Genomic DNA, 22381 nt, shown 5'->3' on the forward strand with positions numbered 1-22381 from the left:
AGACAGGACAGTGGAGTCAGGAAAATAGAGGGTAGAGCGGTTTGCCTCTTCATCAACAACAACTGGTGTGCTGACTCAAGCGCAGTGGAAGTGTCGACCCATTGTTCACCCATCTTGGAATAGTGAAATGCCCGAACCTTTAACCTCCCACAGTTTTCAGCTATGACTGTTCTATACATTCCAACTCAAGACAAGAAAAATAACAAGCTGACCTACGATTTTAATTCCACGTCATTAAGACACGTAATGCCCGACTGCCGTCAACACGTCTCTCTCACCACTAGGGGTGATAAAGTCCACTGTTATTCTACCCACGAGCAAGCATACTCTGTACTCCTGCTTCCTATTTACAAGCAGAGGCTCAAACAGGAATTACCCATGATTCACTCCATTGAGAAATTGTCTCCAGAATGAGAGATTATGCTGGAGAACTGCTTTGCTAGCGCTGATTCGGTACTCCGCTGATAACATCGACAGACAACAAGCTAACCACCTCCATCACCGGCTTCATTAGGAAATGCATTGGCGACGTTGTCCCCACAGTTAAGGTTTGCTGCTTCCCCAATCAAAAGCCCTGGATTACCACTGAGGTTGGTGCTAAACTAAAGGATACGGCTACCGCACACAGGGCTATCGCAGACAACCCTGAGGCTACAGCTGAGGACAGAAACTAGTACAAAAGTCCCGCTATGACCTCCACAGCGAGCAAAAGCACAATATAGGAATAAGGTGGAACCATATTACACAGGCTCCGCCGCCCACCGCATATGGCAATCCATTATGGATTACAAAGGACGACACAGCTGTGATCTGCCCAACGATGCCTCTCTACCAGACGAACTCAAATCATTTTATGCACGCTTCGATAATAACAACATCATGCCGGATGTGAGGGCCGCCACTGACCAAGAAGATTGGGTGATCCACTCTTAGAGGCCGACATGAGTCTTTAATCAGGTCAATACCCGCAAGGCCGCGGGGCCTGATTGTATTCCAGGGGCCCGATTGTATTCTCAGAACATGCGCAGAACAGCTGGAAAGTATATTCATGGTAAATTTCAACCTCTCCTTGTCCCAGTCTGTAATCCCTACATGTTTTAAGATGACCACCATCATTCCTGTTCCCAAGAACTCTAAGGCTTCATGCCACAATGACGACCACCCTTTAGCACTCACATCTGTAATCATGAAGTGCTTTGAGAGGCTGGTTATGGCACACATCCACTCCATCATCCCAGACACCCTAGACCCACTCCAATTTGCATACCGCCCCAACAGATCCATAGACATTAAGAGGAATACCTATGTGAGAATGCTGTTCATTGACTACAGCTCAGTATTCAGCACCATTGTCCCCTCCAAGCTCGACACAAAGCATAGGACCCTGAACACCTCGTTCGGCAACTGGATCCTGGACTTCCTGGGCCGACCCCAGGTGGTGAGGGTAGGCAAGATTACCACCGCCATGTTGACCCTCAACACAGGGGCCCCACAGAGGTGTGTGCTTAGTCCCCTCCTGTCCTTCCTGTTCACCCACAACAGTGTGGCCACCAATGACTCCAACAATATCAAGTTTTCTGACGGTACGACGGTGGTAGGCCTGATCCCCGGCGACGATGAGACAGCCTACAGGGAGGAAGTCAGTGACCTGGCATTGTGGGGACGGAACAACAACCTCTCTCTCAATGTCAGTAAGACCAAGGAGCTGATCGTGGACTACAGGAAACGGTAGGGCGAGCACGCCCCCATCCACATTGACCAGGCTGCAGTGGAGCGGGACGAGAGCTTCAAGTTCCTTGATGTACAAATCACTAAGAACTTAAAATGGTCCACACTCACGCACACAATCGTGAAGAAGGCGCGACAGGGCCTATTCCCCCTCAGGAGGATGAAAAGGTTTGGCATGGGACCTCAAATCCTCAAAAAGGTTTACAGCTGTATCACTGCTTGGTATGGCAATAACACCGACCTCTATTGCACGACACTACAAAGGGTAGTGCGGACAGGCAAGTACATCACAGGGGATACTCACACATACAGGATACTCACACATACAAACACTCATTCCATAATTTGCACATACATTTATAATACTGACTCTACATACACCCACTCACATACAATTATCATATATACTCCTGCTACTCTGTTTATCATATATCCTGATGCCTTGTCACCGTACCCTTATACATATCAATCCAGTATCCTTGCACATTGTAAATGTGCTGACCCTGTATATTGTATACTTAGTTACTTTATCATGTTCTTCTTATTTCTTATTTTTATATCTCATGTTTTCTCATGTTTTTGTTCTACCTTGTTATTTTTTGTATTACATAGTTATTGTTAACTGCATTGATTGGGTCAGAGCTTGGAAGAAAGGCATTTCACTGTACTTGCGCATGTAACATTCAAAAATGTCACGTGAAGAGTTTCAAAACACATAGTTTCATATTTGAAATGTCACATGTGAAGTGTTCCAAAAACACGTTTTCACATGATTTCACATGTTTTTTTCCATAAGGGGGATGAATTTCTTGCAACATGAATTTCTTGCTACGCCACCAGGTGAGTGGCCATTAAAACTTTTTTTAACCCTTCACATGTGACATTTCATGTGAAAACGTGTTTTTGGAACACTTCACATGTGGCACTTCAAATGTGACATTTCACATGTGAAATCTTGTGATTTTCCACGTGAAATTTTTTTTTTTATGTAAAGGGGATACTAGCAACCTGGATTTCCTACCACGCCACCAGGTCTGTGGCCATGACAGAGATCGGCCACAGATTTATTGGCAAGAATACATTTCTGCACTGCTAAAGGTTGCCTAGAATCAAGTCAATAATTGTGTGATTATTTGACAACACCAATGAAAAAGTAGCAGTGCGGGTCGGAGGAAACGCCGTTCAACTGACGTCAGCTTGCAGGCACATGGCCTGCCACAAGAACTAGCAAGAGCACAATGAGCCAAACCCTCCCCTAAACCGGACGGCACAATTGTGTGCCTTCCTACAGAGCTTCCGGTCAGCTGTGACCCAGGCTGTAGTGGCACCTCAGCACTGTGCCACTTGGTCAGTACCATTAAGGGTACATGTGCAGATAATCTAGTATAAAGGTACATTTTCTACCCAATAAATTCGATATAAGGTACAATCATTTCTGCACTTTGAAATGTCGGTAGGGGCAATGTACTGGTGGGGCTCATTAGCATTTTTGTCTAAAACATGTTTGTGCCATCCGTCAGTGGAAATGTTGTACCAGTTTAACGGGTGTATCGTTATGTTGATGAAAGTTGAGCACATCTTTTGACAGTTCTTCAATTGGTGTAAGTACTTGGTGACAATCCAGAGTTGCACTGTTAAGAACTTACTATGCATTTTCCTGTAGATTATTGGCAGCTGGTACACACAAATGTAATGTTTAGTTTTCAATAACTTCATTTCTAATAGTTACAAGTGTGTTATTATAGAATTCACAGTAATTTACTGTAGCTAATCTGTCACTCACTGACCTGATGGTGTAGCCGAGAAGTGGTTATTACAATGACATGGTAACTATCTATAAATGAAATATTGTATGGGTCTTTGGTATCACATGCACTTATGTTAGCCTTTAACAAGGCTGGAGAACTAACCATGTTCAAGCTTAATGTTCATGAACAGAATACAACAGAGTAGATTAACTGGGACAAAATTCCCTCTCATGGGAGACCAAAAAGAGCCAGCTGAATGCCACTTTAATAAGCCACACCTGCAATCTTCTGATAGGCTGTTGCTGCTACACTGTAATTCCCAAGGTATTTTGAACTCTAACGCGGGTAGATTTTTTCGGAATAGTTTTCATGTGTTTTTGCATGTACATTGAGTGATTGGTTTATTAAATGTTATGCTACACAAAGATAAATAATTGTTTTCTAAACTAATCCAATCATTGAATTCCTGCACCCGTTACTGAAATGGTTGTTCCAAATCAAAGAAAATCGTATTGGTCACATACACATGGTTAGCAGATGTTAATGCGACTGTAGCGAAATGCATGTGCTTCTAGTTCCGACAATGCAGTAATATCTAACAAGTAATCTAACAAATTCACAACAACTACCATATACACACAAATGTAAGGGATGAATAAGAATATGTACATATAAATATATAGATGAGTGATGGCCGTGCGGCATAGGCAAGATGCAGTAGATGGCATGGAGCAGTATATACATTTGAGATGAGTGATGTAGGATATGTAAACATTATTAAAGTGCCGTTATTTAAAGTGACTAATGACAGGCATAGGCAATATATACATTACATTTACATTTTAGTCATTTAGCAGACGCTCTTATCCAGAGCGACTTACAGTAGTGAATGCATACATTTCATAGATTTCATTTCATTAAACCCCACCCACTGCACTTTGCCATACCCTAGGTTTAGCTGAAATGACACCCCTGCACATGCCTTACTTTTATTTCCCTGCATCAGTAAAAGAAGGAATGCATCACCTATGCCTCTACTGCCATTCATCCCAATAAGACTGGTTTGGATTTCTGCCTGACCACAATGGCTGCCATTTTCATACCATTCTGGAACTTTGAGGGTTTATAACATAGCGCCTCTAGTAATTTAATAGGATCTTAATAATAATAATAGCACTTTTCGTACAGATTCTCAGTCACATACAAAAAAAAAAGATGTCAGGGAGCTGGCAATACAGGGGAGATGGTCTTCCACAGCTGGACGATGATGCAGTTATGTACAGGAGAAGCTTTAGTCAAGCTGGTGTCGATTGGCCAGCTAGGGAGTAAGATTATTCAGACAGGCAGGCCCCGGAGCTATTCATCAGGCACCTTTGTCTCTGAAGTTCACAGCGACTCCTCCCCCGCGGTCGATACAGATTCACCACTGAAAAGTGTAGCACCCACCTGGGTGATGCTTCGTCAGCTATAAGCGCCTTAGAGACCACCACACGTCAGCAGTAATCAGCAACAGTCTCCTACAAGGCGAGCCTCTGCCATCCCCTCACAGTCCATCCCCCCACAGTCCTTCCAGAAACCTGGGCAGGTGGAACAAACAGCCGGTGCATCATTGAAATTTAGATTAGCCAGCCAATGTTAGCTAGCTAGCTATAGCTAAGTAAACAGACTTGCCATCGTCAAACCTGTAAGTCCATGGGTTACCACCAGATATTGTAGCTCAAGGTTATCAACCCCCCCCCCCCCAAATGTTTTTTTTTTATTATTTTTTTTAATATAATATATATAATATATATCAATATGCAGTAGATGGTATAGAACAGTATATACATATGAGATGAGTAATGTAGGATATGTAAACATTATTAAAGTGGTGTTATTTAAGGTGACTAGTGATACCTTTATCAAGTCCGTTTATTAAAGTGGCCAGAGATTTGAGTCTGTATGTTGACAGCAGCCTCTTAGTGATGGCTGTTTAACAGTCTGATGGCCTTGTAATAGAAGCTGTTTTTCAGTCTCTCGGTCCCAGCTTTGACGCACCTGTACTGACCTCGCCTTCTGGATGATAGCGGGGTGAACAGGCAGTGGTTCGGGTGGTTGTTGTCCTTGATGATCTTTTTGGCCTTCATATATAGCCTTATGATATATATAATGATAATATTCACCTAGGAACTCACTTCATGAAGGCCATAGGCTTGAAAATGAATTAATTCAACAATGTCTTTGTCACTAGCAAACACAGTTCATGGGTGGTAACTCTACAATTAAATCGAAAAGGCACACTGGGAAACTATTGGAGGCATGGCTAAGTTGGGGTGTTAAATTTAAGTATGCCTTACAAAAAAAACAGCCTTTGTATTGCTCATATGAAGGTAGTGCATCAGCTATTTAAGTTTAACTTTTTAGGTAAACGATTTCCTTAAAATGTTTGAGTAGCCAGAACATTTTCGGTTTTACAGTGTACTAGTGATTGGACGATTGATACCGGAGCTCCAATGCAGTTTTCTGAGCCGACACAATGTACCGATGCTCATTTCAAAAGTATCATTATCACGTGATCAATGACGTTCAAAGCTTCATTTGATCACGTGGTTTTTCAAACCGTGTGTTGAAAAAATGCAAGATCCTATTGATTTTGCCGTTGTTCCGGCGCTTCGATTCCAAGTTGGTTTCAAACACCGACCTCTACTTGACACTGTAATTACAATTTATAGTTAGGACTTTTTTTTATGCAGAGTCATCTGAATGGTAGCTCAGCAGGTAGAGTCAGGGTTTTGGGGACCAGAACACTCACAGACGACAGGGAAAGGTGTCGGATCCTGGTGAAGGCATATTATTTAGAAAAATAGTTGTGACACCACACTTTCTGCGCATTATTGTTCAAACAATTCGTTTTATTTAGTAAAGTATAAGCTTCTATCCTAAATAATGACACAGATTCACAGTTTATTCACAGCAAAAAAGGGACACATCACGGAAGGTGCAAACCTGTAACAGATGGTAGACTACTAAAACCCAAGATTAACCACTGCATTTCGGAGATTTGATATATTGTGGAATAAACTTCTTTATTGAACGTCAACTGCTTTTCATTGCTGACCAGCAGATGTCACTAATGTGCATTGTGTTAAAAGCTCAGAGTAATAAACCTTTTTCCGGCACAATTTGGACCTGTTGGGGCTACAGGTTAGCAATGAACCCCGAGTCGGGATTGCTAACAAGGCTGGAAATTCAAAACATCAAAAATCTAATAATTTCAATTTCTCAAACAATCAACTATTTTACACAATTTAAATGATAAACATCTCCTTAATCTAACCACATTGTTCGATTTTCAAAGAGGCTTTACGGCAAAAGCATAAAGTTAGATTATGTTAGGACAGTACATAGCCACAAAAGTACAAACATCCATTTTCAATTCAAGGTCAGGCGTCACCAAAAGCAGAAACCAGCTAGAATTATGCACTAACTTTTGTCAATCTCCATCAGATGACACTCCTAGGACATTATGTTATACAATACATGCATTTTTTGTTCCATCAAGTTCATATTTATATCCAAAAACAGCATTTTACAGTAGTGTGAAATTCAGATTTTTTTCTTCTCTGAAATGCTTCCGGTGAACATAAAATTACTATTCGAAAACATTGGTAAATTATAATATTGTCATTCAAAGAATAATATATTATCATCTCGTATGGCCAGATCTCAAAATAACTTTACTGGGAAATCACATTTTGCAATAAACGGGGTCCTATGCTAAGAACAACAGGCTATGCTATACAGTTAGCATCATCTAAAATCGATAATAACATTGTAAATATCCCCTTACCTTTGATTATCTCCATCAGAAGGCAGGCATCCCAGGTCCGGAAGGCATCCCAGGTCCGGAACAAATGTGGTTTCTTTTGACAAAGTTCATAATTTATGTCCAAATAACACCAAGTACTTAGCGTTCATTATGCTCCCACAAAACGTGGTGGGGGGAGTGTAAAATCACGCCGAAAAGCTAAAAAAAACTAGTAAATAATCTATTTACGTCCGTTCAAACATGTCAAATGTTGTTTAACATTAATCTTTTGGTCCATTTTTAACGTTAAACATCAGTAATATTTTCACACAACCTATCCTATGTCTAGATAAACAATAATGAAAACTCACGCTTCTCAGATTTATACGCAGGCGCAAAAAAATGAAGTGATGACATGTCAACTTCCTCGGATTCTAATTTGCTCTCTGTTTATCATAGACGCTTCAAACAACTTTATAAAGATCGTTGACATCTAGTGGAAGCCGTAGGTGTTGCGAAATGAATCCTTTCTCACTATGGTATCTATAAAACAATGACACTAAATAGTACAGTCACAAAATTCACATTTTTTTTAAATCTATTTTTCACAGGTTTTTGCCTGCAATATGAGTTTTGTTATACTTACAGACACCATTCAAACTGTTTTAGAAAATTCAGAGTGTTTTCTATCCGAATGTGTTAATAATATGCATATCCTAGCTTCTGAGTTGGTGTAGGAGGCAGTTAAAAATGGGCACATATTTTTTTCAAAATGTCTCAATACTGCCCCCGAGCCCCAACAGGTTTTAAAGCCAATCACTAGCTGCCATAGTATGCATGTTGTCAACAGAAGAGTCAGTGAAAGCATAGGTTACTGGCATGTATTGCTAGTGGCAGTAAGTTTCCTGTAAGTTACTGGAAACGTTTTGTCAGTAACTTATTTTTAATTTTACAATAACTTACTGACAAATGGTTTCCAGTTAAGAAATTACTAATTCACACTAACTTCTGGCAACAAGTTGCCATTAAATTACTGGAACATCTTTAAAGTACAGCTCACCAGTGACACATCGTCTTAAAACATTTGCAGACCAGACAGCAATAAAGGAGGCACTTAACTTATATTGGCATAACCATCAAACACTTCAACTGCTGCAACACTTCCACTGACAGTTGGCACAAGTACACATATAATTGACCATGCCCCAAATATGCTAATAGCCCCACCAGTAAATTGCCCCCACCTACCAAAGCGCAGCGATGATCGTACCTTATATTCAAAATATTGGGTAGAAAATTATACCATTATACCTACGAGGTTCCAAACTAACTACACTGCTTAAAAAATAGAGGGAACACTTAAACAACACATCCTAGATCTGAATGAAAGAAATAATCTTATTAAATACTTTTTTCTTTACATAGTTGAATGTGCTGAAACAAAATCACACAAAAATAATCAATGGAAATCAAATTTATCAACCCATGGAGGTCTGGATTTGGAGTCACACTCAAAATTAAAGTGGAAAACCACACTACAGGCTGATCCAACTTTGATGTAATGTCCTTAAAACAAGTCAAAATGAGGCTCAGTAGTGTGTGTGGCCTCCATGTGCCTGTATGACCTCCCTACAATGCCTGGGCATGCTCCTGATGAGGTGGCGGATGGTCTCCTGAGGGATCTCCTCCCAGACCTGGACTTAAGCATCCGCCAACTCCTGGACAGTCTGTGGTGCAACGTGGCGTTGGTGGATGGAGCGAGACATGATGTCCCAGATGTGCTCAATTGGATTCAGGTCTGGGGAACGGGCGGGCCAGTCCATAGCATCAATGCCTTCCTCTTGCAGGAACTGCTGACACATTCCAGCCACATGAGGTCTAGCATTGTCTTGCATTAGGAGGAACCCAAGGTCAACCGCACCAGCATATGGTCTCACAAGGGGTCTGAGGATCTCATCTCGGTACCTAATGGCAGTCAGGCTACCTCTGGCGAGCACATGGAGGGCTGTGCGGCCCCCCAAAGAAATGCCACCCCACACCATGACTGACCCACCGCCAAACCGGTCATGCTGGAGGATGTTGCAGGCAGAAGAACATTCTCCATGGCGTCTCCAGACTCTGTCACGTCTGTCACATGTGCTCAGTGTGAACCTGCTTTCATCTGTGAAGAGCACAGGGCGCCAGTGGCGAATTTGCCAATCTTGGTGTTCTCTGGCAAATGCCAAACGTCCTGCACGGTGTTGGGCTATAAGCACAACCCCCACCTGTGGACGTCGGGCCCTCATACCACCCTCATGGAGTCTGTTTCTGACCGTTTGAGCAGACACATGCACATTTGTGGCCTGCTGGAGGTCATTTTGCAGGGCTCTGGCAGTGCTCCTCCTGCTCCTCCTTGCACAAAGGCGGAGGTAGCGGTCCTGCTGCTGGGTTGTTGCCCTCCTACGGCCTCCTCCACGTCTCCTGATGTACTGGCCTGTCTCCTGGTAGCGCCTCTATGCTCTGGACACTACGCTGACAGACACAGCAAACCTTCTTGCCACAGTTCGCATTGATGTGCCATCCTGGATGAGCTGCACTACCTGAGCCACTTGTGTGGGTTGTAGACTCCGTCTCATGCTACCACTAGAGGAAGCATAGGAACTGAGAAGTGGTCTGTGGTCACCACCTGCAGAACCACTCCTTTATTGGGGGTGTCTTGCTTATTGCCTATAATTTCCACCTGTTGTCTATTCCATTTGCACAACAGCATGTGAAATTTATTGTCAATCAGTGTTGCTTCCTAAGTGGACAGTTTGATTTCACAGAAGTGTGATTGACTTGGAGTTACATTGTGTTGTTTAAGTGTTCCCTTTATTTTTTTGAGCTGAATGAAGCTTCCTTGAGCATTTCCAGCCAATTGTGTCGAAAATAGGTTCATTACTCAAGGCTTTAAATCAACACATTGTACACTAGTGGCACCAGCTGGTCAAAATAATTTAGAGCAGCCAAATTATTATAGATGACATCACACACACACACACCATAGTCCACATGATCAAAACAGTCTTTGAGCATTGATTCTGATTGGTCAGACCTGCGTTGTACAGATCTGACCACCGTAACTTCCCTCGAGTCTTTGTTTATAGGCGGGGAGGAGCAAAATGGAGTCGTAGTCAGATTTGCCGAAAGAAGGACGAGAGATGGCCTTATATCCTTGTCAAAAAAGGCGTGTAGCAGTGGTCAAGAGTGAAATTTCCACGAGTTAGACAGTCAATGTGTTGATAGTAATTAAATAAAGGTGAAAAAAAACATTCGGGACCACGGACATCAAATTACTTTTGTTAAAGTCCCCCATGACAATGAACTCTGCGTCCGGGTACGCAGTCTCCAGTTTGTTTAGGGTCCAATGAAGATCTTTGAGAGCATTTTTGGTATCGACTTCGGGCGGGATTTAAACAGCCATGGCAATAATGCCTGAGAACTCTCTTGGAAGGTAAAAAGAGCAGCATTTGATGATCAAGTACTCCAAGTTGAGAGAGCACAAGCTCGAAATTCCTGTACGTTTCCCCCATCACACCACTTGTAATTGGTCATGAAGATGACACCACCACCTTTGTTCTTGCCAGAGAGAATCCGCTTCCTATCCGCTCAGTGAACTGTAAAACCCGCTGGTTGTATATATTCCATTTGCATGTCGGAGGAAAGCCAAGTCTCAGCAAAACAGAGAATGTTGCAGAATCTGATCTCCCTCTGTTAGGAGTACTTTGCTCTGAGTTAGCGTCTTCCTTTCCTTCTCTCTGGTAGGACTCCCAGGCTGCCCAGCGCCTCACCGAAGAGGCTAGACCATTGTTACGCCGCAGTGTGTACCCAGCAATTCATATTCTAATAGTTCTACCTGGGTGTATGAAGTAATACATGAAACAGTGTAAGAAAATGTAAGAAAAACACTAGAAAAAAAATGCTATTTAATAAAAAATAAAAACAAAGATACCTTATTTGCATAAGTATTCAGACCCTTTGCCATGAGACTTGAAATTGAGCTCAGGTGCATCCTGTTATCATTTATCATCCTTGCAATGTTTCTACAACTTGATTGGAGTCAACCTGCAGTAAATTCAATTGAGCTCCGAGACAGGATTGTGTTGAGGCACAGACCTGGGGAAAAAAATGTATGAGGCATTGAAGGTCCCCAAGAACACAGTGGCCACCATTATTCTTAAATGTAAGAAGTTTGGAACCACCAAGACTCTTCCTAGAGCTGGCCGCCTGGCCAAACTGAGCAATTGGGAGAGAAGGGCCTTGCTCAGGGAAGTGACCAAAACCCGATGGTAACTCTGACAGAGATCTAGAGTTTCTCTGTGGAGAAAGGAGAACCTTCCAGAAGAACAACCATCTCTGCAGCACTCCACCAATCAGGCCTTTATGGTAGATTGGCCAGACGGAAGACCCTCCTCAGTAAAAGGCACATGACAGCCTGCTTTGAGTTTACCAAAAGGCACCTAAAGACTCTCAGATCCTGAGAAACAAGATGCTCTGGACTGATGGAACCAAGATTGAACTCTTTGACCTGAATGCTAAGCGTCACGTCTGGAGGAAACCTGGCACCATCCCTACGGTGAAGCATGGAAGTGGCAGCATCACACTGTGGGGATGTTTTTCAGCAACAAGGACTGGGAGACTAGTTAGGATCGAGGGAAAGGTGAATGGAGCAAACTCCAGAGAGATCCTTGATGAAAACCTGCTCCAGAGCACTCAGGACCTCAGACCTGGAAGGTTCACCTTCCAACAGGACAACAACCCTAAGCCCACAGCCAAGACAACGCAGGAGTGGCTTCCGGACAAGTCTGAATGTCCTCGAGTGGCCCAGCCAGAGGCTGGACTTGAACACGATTGAATATCTATGGAGAGACCTGAAAATAGCTGTGCAGCGACGCTCCCCATATAACCTGACAGAGCTGAAAAGGATCTGCAGAGAAGAATGGGTGAAACTCCCCAAATACAGGTGTGCCAAGCGTGTAGCGTCATACCCAAGAAGACTCGAGGCTGTAGTTGCACTGAGTACTGAGTAAAGGGTCTGAATACTTATGTAAATGTTATATTTCAGTTTTTATTTGTAATAATTAGCAAAAATTTACAAAAACCTGTTTTTGCTTTGTCATTTTGGGGTAATGTGTGTAGATTGGTGAGGAAGAAAAACAATTTAATCAATTTTAGAAGAAGGCTGTAACGTAACAAAATGTGGAAAAAGTGAAGGGGTCTGAATACTTTCCGAATGCACTGTATAAGTGAATTTGTCCCAATACTTTTTGTCCTCTAAAATTGGGGGATGATGTACAGTAGCCTACAAAAAGTGCTGTAATTTCTAAATGGTTCATGGTCATTGCATCATTTCAAATTCAAAGTGCTGGAGTACAGAGCCAAATCAAACAAACAAACAAACAATGTGTCACTGTCCCAGTACTTTTGGAGCTCACTATATTGTGCCATATCACAACGTGTTGCTGTACTCATGAGCAGCATGATGTTCCATGTTTGAAGCGGGCCTATAGGCATATTTTTTGGCAAGACAGTTGTGCATAGCTGCATCTCACTGTAGTAGGCTATGTTTTGGTTATTTGGATATCAATTCACCCTTTGTTTACTACGTTTATTTACTGTTAATGTAACTAGCCTAAATATAGATTGTACCATGCCTTTATTGATCTGATATTTTGTTTACTAGGCATATTTGGTACCACTGTTTTTTTCTGTTCGCATTCATTCATTTGCGTTTTTGCCGGTATTCTAAGCCAAAATTCAATATTTTTGTTTGCATGCATGAATAACTAGGCTACTACTTTCAGCATTTAGTTTGCATTATTTTGGTAATACAGGTCCCCTGTGGATCAGTTGGTAGAGCATGGTGATTGCAATGCCAGGGTAGTGGATTTGATTCCCACGGGGAACCAGTACGGGAAAAAAGTATGAAAATGTATGCACTCACTACTGTAAGATGCTCTGGACAAGAGTGTCTGCTAAATGACTAAAATGTGTGTATGGCTGCATTCACAAAATAAAATGTATGTCAATTATGCCTTTTAAAGTGAAATATTCTCTGGGTTTTCGCATAGCCCCGTACAAAGGTCAGTGTGGCCCAAGAGGCTATGTTGAGAGGGCGTTCAATCGGAGGGGCTGAAATTGAAACCGTCAGGGTGGTGGTAATGTTGGTTTGTATGCTTGATAGATTGCCCAGACACTCTCCCTATATTGATGGGGGAAAACTAGGGCATTCCTTATCACTGTTTCTACAATGTTTTCTTTTTCCAAAGTCGTTTTTCTCATTCTGAAGGTTTTATTTCTGTCTGGATGCCTCCACTCTCTATTTATATAACCGGTGAGGCATGCTGGTGGCATCACTGTTTGGCTACAGGAGAGAGAGCCATTGATTAAACTGTCCCAATAAAAAGGCAATTTTGTGTTTTGAAAATAATAAACATATAGTTTGAATATCATGAAAAATATTCCGTAGTAAAAAATGCATGCTTTTGCTAGTAGAGAGGGTTTTTTCAATTTGCAAAGGAGAAAATCCATATTCTGTCCTTTCCGATTCTGTCCTTTCCAATCCAGTATTTACAGGTTTCTCTCTGCATAATGAAATGTACTTTGGGCCCAGCAGCTTGCCATAGTTTGGTCACAAACAAGGAAGTATATTACGTTGAATTCAGAACAACAAACTAGTGAATGTGATGCATTTAAACACTGTATTTCTAGTTTATTTTACATAAAACAATTTGGATGCATACAGTGCAGTCCAGTAGAAACTGATACAATGAAATGGACTATTATGGGTTAAGGACATTGCGTGAGAACTTCTGTCAATGCAGGCATGCTAGCTAGCTAACAGCTAGTTTAGCTGAACAGTGATGGGTGAAAATGCACTCCCCTCCCTGGCCAGGTATCTAAAATGCTGGAGCAGTTTGATTTGGAAGAGAGGCCCTCCAGTGTTCTAGAGAAAAAGTGCCCTAACCTGAGAGTCATCCAGTCTGCAGTGAAGGCCCTTCATGCACAACAACATAGTAAACACACACAGGCTGAAATGCAGTAGATTAGGCTAATACATGGTATATTTATAATAATGTATACAGTTATATTATAGTTATCTATATTAATATAACCTTTCAAATGTATTAATGTACACCACATGACCAAACGTATGTGGACACCTGGTCGTCGAACATCTCATTCCAAAATCATAGGCATAAATATGGAGTTGGTCCCTCCTTTGCTGCTCTAACAGCCTCCACTTTTCTGGGAAGGCTTTCCACTTGATGTTGGAACATTGCTGCGGGGACTTGTTTCCATTCAGCCACAAGAGCATTAGTGAGTTGAGGTCAGGGCTCTGTGCAGGCCAGTCAAGTTCTTCCAGACCGATCTCGACAAACCATTTCTGTATGGAACTCGCTTTGAGCACAGGGGCATTGTCATGCTGAAACAGGAAAGGACCTTCCCGAAACTGTTGTCACAAACTGGGAAGCGAAGAATCGTCTAGAATGTCATTGTATGCTGTAGTGTTAAGATTTACCTTCACTGGAACTAAGGGTCCTAGGCCGAACCATGAAACACAGCCCCAGACCATTATTCCTCCTCCACCAAACTTTACAGTTGGCACTATGCATTCGGGCAGGTAACGTTTCTCCTGGCATCCACCAAACCCATATTTGTCCGTCGGACTGCCAGATGGTGAAGCGTGATTCATCACTCCAGAGAGCGCATTTCCACTGCTCCAGAGTCCAATGGCGGCGAGCTTTACACCACTCCAGCCGATGCTTGACATTGCACATGGTAATCTTAGGCATGTGCGGCTGCTCGGCCATGCAAACCCATCTCATGAAGGTCCCGACGAACAGTTTTTCTGCTGATGTTACTTCCAGAGGCAGTTTGGAACTGAGTGTTGGAACAGACGATTTTTACGCGCTTCAGCACTCTGTGGTCGCGTTCTGTGAGCTTGTGTGGCCTACCACTTCGTGGCTGAGCTGTTGTTGTTCCTAGACATTTCCACTTCACAATTCCAGCACTTACAGTTTACCGGGGCAGCTCTAGCAGGGCAGAAATTTGACTGACTTGTTGGAAATGTGTTTGTCTATGGAGATTGCATGGCTGTTTGCTCGATTTAACAAAAACTGTCAGCAATGGGTGTGGCTGAAATAGTCCCAAGCATAAATCCCTAACCAACCCTACCACTTTGTGGATGTCTTTTCATGAATTATTATGTCACCTGTTGTCATACATATGAGTTTGGGGTGGCAGGGTAGCCTAGTGGTTAGAGCGTTGGACTAGTAACTGAAAGGTTGTAAGTTCAAATCCCCAAGCTGACAAGGTACAAATCTGTTGTTCTGCCCTGAACAGGCAGTTAACCCACTGTTCCTAGACCGTCATTGAATATAAGAATTTGTTCTTAACTGACTTGCCTAGTTAAATAAAACAATTTTTTTAAATGCATAAGTACAGTATGTGCTATTAAAATGCAAGCATAATGGGATCTTCCTTCTCTCAAACTCTGCACATGGTCTGGGGATGCACTATGAGAAACTGTGTATCTGTAGTAGGGGCAGACCCAAACTCCTTACCCAGGATAACTCCTATGTGCTGGGGATATGAGACACAAACTGCCCAGGTACTTGACAATGGCTTTCTAGTACAGATGTTCTTGTTTAGCACCCATTCACTTCAGTTAATCTAGTACTCATGATGTATTTTGTGCTGGCAGGGGTTTTAGAAGCGGTTATCGAAAGCCAAGCAAATTGTAGTCATTGGAAACGGAGGGATTGCCTTGGAACTAGTGTGAGTATATTGACATTCTGCCATTCTTTTGTCTGAATTGGTCTTGTTCTAAAATCTCAAATGTGTATATATTATAGTTAAATATACAGTATATTTTGTGTTCAGGTATGAGGTGGGAGGTTGTGAGGCGATCTGGGCAGTGAAAGACAAGGCCATAGGAAACACCTTCTTTGACGCGGGAGCCGACCAGTTCCTCATCCCCCCCGGACACAGACAAACCAGAGAGAGCTGCTACCTGTAAGAGGGCTCGCTACACCATAGAGGGGCCTGCAGCTACGCAGGGCCTTGCTGTCGGTGGCAACAGACAAGGCCAGAGTAGAGGGTTGGAAGAGCCAGGCATTGCCCTGGGACCATACTGGCATGAAGGCATCAGTCTGAGAGGAGCAGAGGAGGTAAGTGTGCCTCTTTGTGCTCACAATTATAGAATACAACTTTAATATTATTTTGTTTTAGTAAAGCAATTTTATTCGTTTATAGATGGTTTATAAATCTGTTATAAAAAGATAACACATTGGTTGAAATGTATCCATCCAGAGATGGGAATTTGTCTGGAACGAGGAAAGAAAGGTCAGCCTGGAGTAGTAATTCATAGTAACCTAAGTTGTTTTAACTCTTGTTGTGGCCAGGTGTCTCACAGGGTGTCAGTGGAGTACCAGTCTGAGGTGAAACAGATCTACACTCACCAGGACTTCCTGCTGTCACCACTTACCTCACAGACAGCAGACACTGGTGAGTGGAACCTATGACAGTGGAACATACCAGTGTGAAAGAGATGGAAATAAGTGACTGAATATGATGTGCTGAAAATGTGTTCATTTCCATTAATCAAATAATCAATTATACTGAACAAAAATATGAATGCAACAATTTCAAAGATTTTGCTGAGTTACAGGTCATAAGAAAATCAGTAAATTGAAATAAAATCATTAGGTCCTAGTCTGTTGATTTCACATATGATTACAGATATGCATGTTTTGGTCACAGATACCTTAAAAAAAAGGTAGGGGTGTGGATCAGAACCACATCCTTTGCATAGAGTTGATCAGGCTATTGATTGTAGCCTGTGGAATGTTATGTCCCACTCCTCTTCAATGGCTGTGCGAAGTTGTTGGATATTGGCGGGAACTGGAACACGCTGTCATACACGACGATCCAGAGAATCCCAAACATGCTCAATGGGTGACAAGTCTGGTGAGTATGGCCATGGAAGAACTGGGACATTTTCAGCTTCCAGGAATTGTGTACAGATCCTTGCGACATGGGGCCATGCATTATCATGCTGAAACACGAGGTGATGGCGGGCAGATGAATGGCTTGACAAGGATCCCGTCACGGTATCTGTACATTCAAATTTCCATCGATAAAATGCAATTGTGTTCCCTGTCCATAGTTTGGGGCACTCTGTTTACAACGTTGACATCAGCAAACCGCTCGACCACAAGCCATACACTTGGTCTGCGGATGTACTGACAAATTCAATTCTCTGGCAACAGCTCTGGTAGACATCTTTGCAGTCAAAACTTGAGACATCTGCCGCATTGTGTTATGTGACAAAACTGCACATTTTAAAGTGGTGTTTTGTCCCTAGCACAAGGTGCACCTGGGTAATGATCATGCTGTTTAATCATCTTCTTGATATGCCACACCTGTCAGGTGGATGGATTATCTTGGCAAAGGAGAAATTCTCACTAACAGGGATGTAAACAAATTTGTGCCAAATATTTGAGAGAAATAAGCTTTTTGTGCATATGGAACATTTCCGGGATCTTTTATTTTAGCTCATGAAACATGGGACCAACACTTTAAATGTTGCGTTCATATTTTTGTTCGTTTAGTTGATTTATCTTTTCATCCACTGTGCTGTTTTCCCCAATTATAGGCTCTTGGCCAGTGTACGCTCAGCTGACCAATCGGCTGTGACTTCATCGTCAGTGCCACAGGAGTCGTGCCAAACACCGAACCTTTTCTCCATGGAAATAACATAAGTAAAATAAGTAAAACAGATGCTAGATGTTTCATATAATCCATTACTTCATGACAACTCATGCCACTGCTACACAGAAGCAATATTTACCAATATTTGTCTATACATATTCTGTTCAGTTTGCATTGGCTGAGGACTCTGGACGGAGAGTGGACGATCACATGATGACAGAACCAGACATTTACTCTGCTGGAGACGTATGTACAGCAGGCTGGGAGCCAAGCCACCTCTGGCAGCAGGTACACAAACCAGACTGAATCTCTTCTAATGACGTTATGCTGCGTCTGACTATTCCTTTGGGTATGAGGCCTTTGAATTTTGTGGTGAACTATCCTGGAAACCATATATCCTGAGGCTGCATTTATTGTAGCTGGGGATTTTAACAAAACTAATTTGAGAACAAGGCTACCTAAATTCTATCAGCACATTGACTGTAGCACGCACGCGGGCAATACACTGGACCACTGCTACTCTAACTACCGCGAAGCATACAAGGCCCTCCCCCGCCCTCCCTTCGGCAAATCCGACCACGACTCCATTTTGCTCCTACCGTCCTACAGGCAGAAACTCAAACAGGATGTACCCCGTGACTAGAACCATTCAACGCTGGTCTGACCAACTGGAATCCACGCTTCAAGATTGTTTTGATCACACGGACCGGGAAATGTTCTGGGAAGCCTCAGAGAATGACATGGATCTATACGCTGACTCGGTGAGTGAGTTTTTATCGAAGTGCATTGGAGACGTTGTACCCATTGTGACTATTAAAACCTATCCTAGCCAGAAACCGTGGATAGATGGCGGCATTTGCGCAAAACTGAAAGCACAAACCACAGCATTCAACCATGGAAAGATGACGAGGAATATGGCCAAATATAAACAGTATAGTTATTCCCTCCGCAAGGCAATCAAACAAGCGAAATGTCGGTATAGGGACAAAGTGGAGTCGCAATTCAACGGCTCAGACATGAGACGTATGTGGAAAGGTATACAGGCAATTACGGACTACAAAAAGAAAACCGTCCACGTCTCGAACACCGACGTCTTGCTTACAGACAAACTAAACACTTTCTTTGAGGATAATACAGTGCCACCGACGTGGCCTGCTACCAAGGACTGCGGGCCCCCCCTCTCGTTCCCTGTGGCCGACGTGAGTAAGACATTTAAACGTGCTAACCTTCGCAAGGCTGCTAGCCCAGATGGCATCCCTAGCCATGTCCTCAGAGCATGCGCAGACCAGCTGGCACGACATATTCAATCGCTCCCTATCCCAGTCTGCTGTCCCTACATGCTTCAAGATGGGTTTGCATACCACCCCAACAGGTCCACAGACGATGCAATCGCCATCACACTACCCTATCCCATCTGGACAAGAGGAATACCTATGTAAGAATGCTGTTTATTGAGTACAGCTCAGCATTCTACACCATAGTACCATCCAAGCTCATCATTAAGCTTGAGGCCCTGGCTCTCAACCCTGCCCTGTGCAATTTGGTCCTGGACTTTCTGACGGGCTGCCTCCAGGTGGTGGAGGTATGAAACAACATCTCCACTTCACTGACCCTCAACACTGGGGCCCCACATGGGTGCATGCTCAGCCCCCTCCTGTACTCCCTGCTCACCCATGACTGAGTGGCCATGCACGCCTCCAACTCAATCATCAACTTTGCAGACGACACAACAGTAGTGGGCTTGATTACCAACAACGATGAGACAGCCTACAGGGAGGAGGTGAGGGCACTTGGAGTATGTTGTCCGGAAAACAACCTTTCACTCAACGTCAACAAAACATAGGAGATGATCGTGGACTTCGGGAAACAGCAGAGGGAGCACCCCCCTATCCACGTTGACGGGACAGTAGTGGAGAAGGTGGAAAGTTAAGTTCCTCGGCATACACATCACGGGCAAACTGAAATGGTCCACCCACACAGACAGTGTGGTGAAGAAGGCACAACAGCGCCTCTTCAACCTCAGGAGGCTGTAGAAATTTGGCTTGTAACCTAAAACCCTCAAACTTTTACAGATGCACAATCGAGAGCATCCTGTCGGGCTGTATCACCGCCTGGTACGGCAACTGCACCGCCCTCAATCGCAAGGTTCTCCAGAGGGTGGTAAGGTCTGCACAACGCATTACCGGGAGCAAACTACCTGCCCTACAGGACACCTACAGCACCTGATGTCACAGGAAGGACAAAAAGATCAAGGACAAACAACCACCCGAGCCACTGCCTGTTCACCCCGCTACCATCCAGGAGACGAGGTCAGTACAGGTGCATCAAAGCTGGAACCGAGAGACTGAAAGACAGTTTCTTTCTCAAGGCCATCAGACTGTTAAACAGCCATCACTAACTCAGAGAGGCTGCTGCCTACATACAGACTCATATCACTGGCCACTTTAATAAATGGATCACTAGTCACTAAATAATGTTTACATATTTTACATTACTCATCTCATATGTATATACTGTATTTTATACCATTTATTGCATCTTGCCTATGCTGCTCAGCCATCGCTCATCCATATATACTGCTCAAAAAAATAAAGGGAACACTTAAACAACACAATGTAACTCCAAGTCAATCACACTTCTGTGAAATCAAACTGTCCACTTAGGAAGCAACACTGATTGACAATAAATTTCACATGCTGTTGTGCAAATGGAATAGACAACAGGTGGAAATTATAGGCAATTAGCAAGACACCCCCAATAAAGGAGTGGTTCTGCAGGTGGTAACCACAGACCACTTCTCAGTTCCTATGCTTCCTGGCTGATGTTTTGGTCACTTTTGAATGCTGGCGGTGCTTTCACTCTAGTGGTAGCATGAGACAGAGTCTACAACCCACACAAGTGGCTCAGGTAGTGCAGCTCATCCAGGATGGCACATCAATGCGAGCTGTGGCAAGAAGGTTTGCTGTGTCTGTCAGCGTAGTGTCCAGAGCATGGAGGCGCTACCAGGAGACAGGCCAGTACATCAGGAGACGTGGAGGAGGCCGTAGGAGGGCAACAACCCAGCAGCAGGACCGCTACCTCCGCTTTTGTGCAAGGAGGAGCACTGCCAGAGCCCTGCAAAATGACCTCTAGCAGGCCACAAATGTGCATGTGTCTGCTCAAACGGTCAGAAACGGACTCCATGAGGGTGGTATGAGGGCCCGACGTCCACAGGTGGGGGTTGTGCTTACAGCCCAACACCGTGCAGGACGTTTGGCATTTGCCAGAGAACACCAAGATTGGCAAATTCGCCACTGGCGCCCTGTGCCCTTCACAGATGAAAGCAGGTTCACACTGAGCACATGACAGACGTGACAGTCTGGAGACACCGTGGAGAACGTTCTGCTGCCTGCAACATCCTCCAGCATGACCGGTTTGGCGGTGGGTCAGTCATGGTGTGGGGTGGCATTTCTTTGGGGGGCCGCACAGCCCTCCATGTGCTTGCCAGAGGTAGCCTGACTGCCATTAGGTACCGAGATTAGATCCTCAGACCCCTTGTGAGACCATATGCCGGTGCGGTTGGCCCTGGGTTCCTCCTAATGCAAGACAATGCTAGACCTCATGTGGCTGGAGTGTGTCAGCAGTTCCTGCAAGAGGAAGGCATTGATGCTATGGACTGGCCCACCCATTCCCCAGACCTGAATCCAATTGAGCACATCTGGGACATCATGTCTCGCTCCATCCACCAACGCCACGTACATCAAGGCGGTGACCCGATCCTGTAGGTTCATGCTCTACAACATTCGCAGAGTACGACCCTGCCTCACACAGGAAGCGGCGCAGGTCCTAATCCAGGCACTTGTCATCTCCCGTCTGGATTACTGCAACTCGTTGTTGGCTGGGCTCCCTGCTTGTGCCATTAAACCCCTACAACTCATCCAGAACGCCGCAGCCCGTCTGGTGTTCAACCTTCCCAAGTTCTCTCACGTCACCCCGCTCCTCCGCTGGCTTCCAGTCGAAGCTCGCATCCGCTACAAGACCATGGTGCTTGCCTACGGAGCTGTGAGGGGAACGGCACCTCCGTACCTTCAGGCTCTGATCAGGCCCTACACTCAAACAAGGGCACTGCGTTCATCCACCTCTGGCCTGCTCGCCTCCCTACCTCTGAGGAAGCACAGTTCCCGCTCAGCCCAGTCAAAACTGTTCGCTGCTCTGGCACCCCAATGGTGGAACAAGCTCCCTCACGACGCCAGGACAGCGGAGTCAATCACCACCTTCCGGAGACACCTGAAACCCCACCTCTTTAAGGAATACCTAGGATAGGATAAAGTAATCCTTCTAACCCCCCCCCTTAAAAGATTTAGATGCACTATTGTAAAGTGGTTGTTCCACTGGATATTATAAG

At 43.9% G+C, this 22381-nt stretch overlaps 1 pseudogene; it reads left to right on the forward strand.

The window, feature by feature from the left end:
- Window positions 1–2544: 2544 nt before the first annotated feature.
- Window positions 2545–22381, forward strand: part of LOC106609091 (pyridine nucleotide-disulfide oxidoreductase domain-containing protein 1-like) — a 21732-nt pseudogene continuing 1895 nt past the window's right edge.

The sequence above is a fragment of the Salmo salar genome, chromosome ssa07 (genome assembly GCF_905237065.1).
Source record: "Salmo salar chromosome ssa07, Ssal_v3.1, whole genome shotgun sequence".
Classification (NCBI taxonomy): domain Eukaryota; kingdom Metazoa; phylum Chordata; class Actinopteri; order Salmoniformes; family Salmonidae; genus Salmo; species Salmo salar.